The following is a 6,000-nucleotide window of genomic DNA, read 5'->3' as shown; positions in this document are numbered from 1 at the left end:
AAAAAAAAAAAAAAAAAAAAAAGTATTGCGAACTTACTTATTTCTGCCGCCAAGCAGCAATGTGAGCAGTACTGCGTTCCGGTTTTGAACGGTAAGGGTGAGTGCGTGAGTGACGGGCGCAGTGGGAGTGTCCTTCAGATCTTTGCGATTCAAAGCTTTGAAAGGCACTGCAACTGTTATGGACAGGCGTGTCGCTTTCCAACAGGCGTATGACTGGTCCGTCCCGTCACTTAGTATCATAAAGAAAACATATTTATACAGAAAAACTACATTTGAACCATTTATACCACTTATTTACCAGACAGTAACACGAACATAACAATATTATTTTAATACAACAACAACAATGCAATGTGGGAACAACAATAGCGCGTGGAAGGAACAGGCTCAGTATAATCCTTGTGGGCTGTGCTGTATGTCACGCGGTGCCGATTTTCAGCCTGTCCTTGTTGACACATCGTTATTAATATACATTGACTTACAATTATATGGACGTCGGGTACGCGCTAAAAAGTGTCCGAACTTATGGGGCGTTAAAATCGTATACAGAGCGTCATTCACACTTTAGTCTTCGTTTGTTCGACTGACAGCGAAGCAAGCAAAATTAGACAGTACTGCGATGACATTACAATTTAAATTCAACGTTTTAGCTTTTTCATACTCCTTTACATGTCACTACGTTTAAATAGGTTGACTTGGGACATTTTTTCGTGGTTTTTGTATTAGACCCGTCGTCCATTTATTTGTAAGTCAATGTTAATATAGAAAAAATATTTTTAACTACACCACCGTCACGATAAACATCGAATATTAAAAATTATATCTGTTGAATTTTTTTATAATTTTTTGTTTTGAATGTGTGTTTGAATTTGTTAATTACATTTAATAATTTAATTTACAAAGAATGATGATATGACCATGACCAGGTGCGATTAATTTACATGTAATGAACAATAATGATAAAGAAAAAATTGAAACCAGACAATATTTTGAATTACACTTACGCTCGCTCGTTGTCCGCTCTGTATCTAAACTAATAACAAGAGTTTATCTCACTTAAATTAAAATAACATTATATGATATGACAATAACAACACTTGTCATATGGTGATTTTAAGGCTAGGATACCTCCGGGGTACTCATACAGACTCAACCATTACAAATCGACTTCTTTGGTCAACGCAAACAAACAAACATTTATTTTTAACCGACTTTAAAAAAAGGAGGAGGTTCTCAATGCGACTGTATGTTTTTTTTTGTATGTATGTTACGCGATAACTAATGCGAAAATTACGCGATAAATACGCGAAAACTAAAACGGTCCACAAATAAAAAAATATTTGTGGACCGATTTTCATGATTCTTTTTTTGTTGGAAAGAGGGTACCTCCATAGTGGTCCCATTTAATTTTGAAGAAAATCATCCATCTCTAACGGTGGCTGATCACGCATGAACATTCATTTTTATAAATAGCGCCTATATTTTACTTAAGGAGCAATTATTTCAATGGTTGGTTTTGCTATTCTCCAATTGAAGGCGTTTTTCTCTCTCGATATACTTTGAGTAGAGAGAACCGATTTTTATTATCTCCTGTGTCAAATCCTGTATAGTGGCGAACTGGATATTTCAATAAAACTTGGCAAATAGAGTAATTCCACGTAGTTTTGAGGTCGGTTTTTTTAGTACTCTGTGCTGAGATTATTAATACAAAGATCGAACACTTAGAAAAAAATTCTTCGATCCGGCCTGATTCGAACCGACGTCTCCTAATTAACTGTGCCAGACGCTATGCCAACTAAGCCACGGAACGAACCAGCGGACCTCAGGACCTTTGTATTTGATGATATTTTTTAACCTTAGCGCCATCTATGAGAAATCTGTGAAAGTATTTAGTCACTCAGTTTGATAACTTTACAGCTAATAACGAAAAACTTTTTTATTAACAATTATAACAAGACTTCTTATCCATGGAAAATGAATTGCTGATGAACCTAGATATAAATATCTTTTTCGCAGTTTCTACTTGCATCAGGTTTTTCACACGCGCTCGTCCATTCTGGGTTTCTTGACTTAGTCTTTTTCAAGTACGTCCTGAATGTCACTGGGTATGATAATACAACGTAACATTCTTAACGATACAAAATACCTATCCATTTACTATTTATATTTCAATCCTGGGCACGTCAGACAGTGCATAGAGTTAAAATGATATATATATAAAATGTAAATTCATTTTTATACGTCATTCATCATTTTCCGAAGCTTCCGGTTGCAGCAAAGTGAATAATGTTCGTTAGATGAATAGCGAAGGTATGGAACAGCTTTGACACGCGGTCTTTTAAAGGGAGTTTATATGTTTTTTTATGATATCAAGTAACGGGACGAATAAGTTGTGCACCTGGTAGTAAGCGACATTCTGAAGTGACCTTTTTATAGTACCTAATTCTTTTTAACCGACGTCAAAAAAGGAGGAGGTTCTCAATTAGACTGTATGTTTTTTTTTGTATGTATGTTACGCGATAACTCCGGTATTTGTGAACCGATTTTCATGATTCTTTTTTTGTTGGAAAGGGGGTACTTCCATAGTGGTCCCATTTCATTTTGAAGAAAATCATCCACCTCGAAGGGTGGCTGTTCACGCATGAAGATTCATTTTTATAAATAGCGCCTAACTTTAATTTAGGAGCAATTACTTTAATGGCTCATTTTTGCTATTTCTCCAATTAAAGGCGTTTTTCTTTCAATATACTTTGTGTAGTAAGAACCGATTTTAATTATCTCCAGTGTCAAGTCCTGTATAGTGGCGAACCAGGGGATATTTCAATAAAACTTAGCAAATAGACGTAATTCCACGTACTTTTGCGTTCGGTTTTTTTAGTACTCTCTACTGAGATTATATTCAGTATGAGTTATTATGGGCGCAAGAAGACGTGTAAGAACTACAGAGAACCTGCAAAATTTTGATTTTCAACTGAAGCTCATAGTTATTAAGTTCACATTTATTCCAAAATTTGGAAATTGTCCAGCGGTTTAACAACACGACCCGACACTCGCTGCACCGTCAGTCGCCATCGGGCGCTTGTCGACTTCGGATTTGTGTCAAATGTTCTCCTCCTATTCTTATTTTATTCATATTAATTTACAGCGTGCGAATTGCGAGATGCGAGAGGCGACTCCGTCCTTATCTCACCTCCTAAAATCTAGTCTCGAGTTGAAACATAAAATACTTCATCTTAAGCCCCCAGCCCCCTTTTTACGATTGAGTAGTATACATTATCGATTTGTTGATTTCAAGTATAATTTGCTAACATGAAATAAAGATTTTGTATAAATAATAGCATTTCTCTGGCAATAACTGACGATAGTGTCCATATTCAGCAGCAACATAATATCGAGTTTTCAGAACTGCAACAATAATTCTCAATTATATTGTAAGCGTAAAGGGTACCTATCTTCGGTAATAAATGTTTATGTCATGCCAAATTGATCTTAATGGTTATAGGTTTTCTCATTCGCTCGAGTACTGTATTTTAAGGGGGTCACTACTCTGCAAACGCGGAATTGGCTTAAGACTGTAATAAAAAAACTTTATATCCATGCAATAGAAGCGAAAAAGACGTGCGTTTCGCTTCCGCGCGAACATTCATATCGAAAAGCACGTTTTTTCGCTCTTATTAAATCGACGTGAAGCTTTTTTGTGATTGGCTTAATACGATTCCGTGGCGATAAGAGTCATCGTCATCGTCATCATCATATATTTGCTGAAGAACATGGAATACAGAGATATTTTTGAGTTCCTGTGTTGTCAGCTGTGACCATGGGCCCTATGAAGAACTCGAAACGTTAGTTTGTTTGAAAAAACAAATATACGCGGCGTAGTAAGTAAATGTAATCATTTACTCCACAGGTGAAATTTTTACACTTGAAAACGTCATTTTTAAAGCTACTGCTCATTCACTATGCTGAACTCTCTGAGAAGAAAGTCTAGGGATTGCTCTTTTCAGATAAACTTAAATGCTATAGAATACATTTTGAATCATATTTGTGTAGAATCTAAACTCACGTTGTCTTTCTATATCTACATCTTTGTCTAACACGTAGTCTACAATTTCGTAATATGACTTTTCAATTAAATTACTTTTAATGTAAGTTTTAATAGGACATGGTAATCTTAATATAAAAATGTTATTTTAAAAACGTATACAGTTTCCCATAAAAGAATCGTTTAACTTGTTAAACAAATCGTGGTACCGTGAGTTTGGACTTAGTTCTTTCTTAACGAAATTTTGTATCGTTTTATGGGCATACAAAATAATTTGAGTAAATGTACTGTGATGCCACAGTCATGACACTAGTCTCCTTAAACTTTTCTCTGAGATAAATCTGAGAACCTAAATGGTGCACAGAACGAATCGATCGATTTTGCAACACAAATATGGTTTGTATATCTGCCACTTTACCCCACATGAGAATCCCGTAGGACATTGGAAGTAACTAAAGTGAACTAGTCTAGCAGTAGCAACGTCGGTAAGCTCCGTATTCTACGGCCTGCGTATGCAGCAGAGCTTAATCTGCTGGCCAAGGAAGATATATGTGGAAACCATTGGAGTTTAGTATCTAAGGTCACTCCCAAAACCTACTACCTCAGATCGAATTCAATTTTATCCCGTTCTAATACGGTTCATTTTGCTTAGGTCGAGCGGCAGGGACACTGGCCTTATTTCAGAGTTTATTTTTTTACAAACGATTTTAAAGCTATTTGAAAAATGTATATCGTATACTATAGGTCATTGACTTACAATTATATGGACGTCGGGTCCGCGCTAAAAAGTGTCCGAACTTATAGGGCGTTAAAATCGTATACAGAGCGTCATTCTCGCTTTAGTCTTGTTTGTTCGACTGACAGCGAAGCAAGCAAAATTAGACAGTACTGCGATGACATTACAATTTAAATTCAACGTTTTAGCTTTTTCGTTTCGTTTCGTTACGTTTAAATAGGTTGACTTGGGTTATTTTTTTCGTGGTTTTTGTATTAGACCCGTCGTCCATTTATTTGTAAGTCAATGCCATAGGTGTTCTATTTAATTCAATTCACAGTTACAGTCAGAGTGTGTGCGTTATTAAGAACCCGATATTTCGAGGTAAGTTTTTATTTTTTATTTTCCATCGTGAACATTTTTTGGAATTGTGTTTTCTTACATATAGTTATCAGTGTATATATTTTACTATATATTTAGTTCCATAGTGATTGATTCTACACATTCACTGCTAAGCGGAATCAGCCAAAGCCATCTGAGGTTGTATAGTCTCTCAAGTACTGTCGACAGCATATAAATTAAATTCTGAGTCCAACGGTACGGTACACATTAATTTCAAACGTCTAGACAGGTATTGCAAACTGATAGCGTCTCCCAATCTCCTCCGACCGTCACATGCTTGAGATTTTATAAAAATATCCAGTGTCGAAGATTGAGCGGTTTATTGAAAACGGATGGAAGACATAAATGTCGCGTTCCCGATCCGTTCCGTTAGTTTCCGTTAACATTCGCGAGTGGTGATGTTCAGTTGAGTTCTACATATCCATGGAAATAGTTTCATAACAATAGGGTTCATTTTCATGCATCACTTTTCTTTCAAAATTTTGCGAGTTCAAGGCGCATTTATTGGACACGAATTTAATCGCGCGGAGCCCGCGTTGCCGCCGCCCAGCGACCGCGTGCGTCTAACTGTCATGGCAAAATAAGCTCTATTTATTTAACTTTTACGTTGTAACATAAATGAGCATCCCGGACACGGTTATTGTTATATACTCGATGTTCTATTCCGAGGAATTTAAATGTTGTTGCCATTGACTTACAATTATATGGACGTCGGGTCCGCGCTAAAAAGTGTCCGAACTTATAGGGCGTTAAAATCGTATACAGAGCGTCATTCACGCTTTAGTCTTCGTTTATTCGACTGACAGCGAAGCAAGCAAAATTAGACAGTACTGCGATGACA

The sequence above is a fragment of the Hyposmocoma kahamanoa genome, unplaced genomic scaffold, assembly GCF_003589595.1.
Source record: "Hyposmocoma kahamanoa isolate Upper Pololo Valley unplaced genomic scaffold, ASM358959v1 92, whole genome shotgun sequence".
NCBI classification, from domain to species: domain Eukaryota; kingdom Metazoa; phylum Arthropoda; class Insecta; order Lepidoptera; family Cosmopterigidae; genus Hyposmocoma; species Hyposmocoma kahamanoa.
This window is presented reverse-complemented; position numbering follows the sequence as displayed.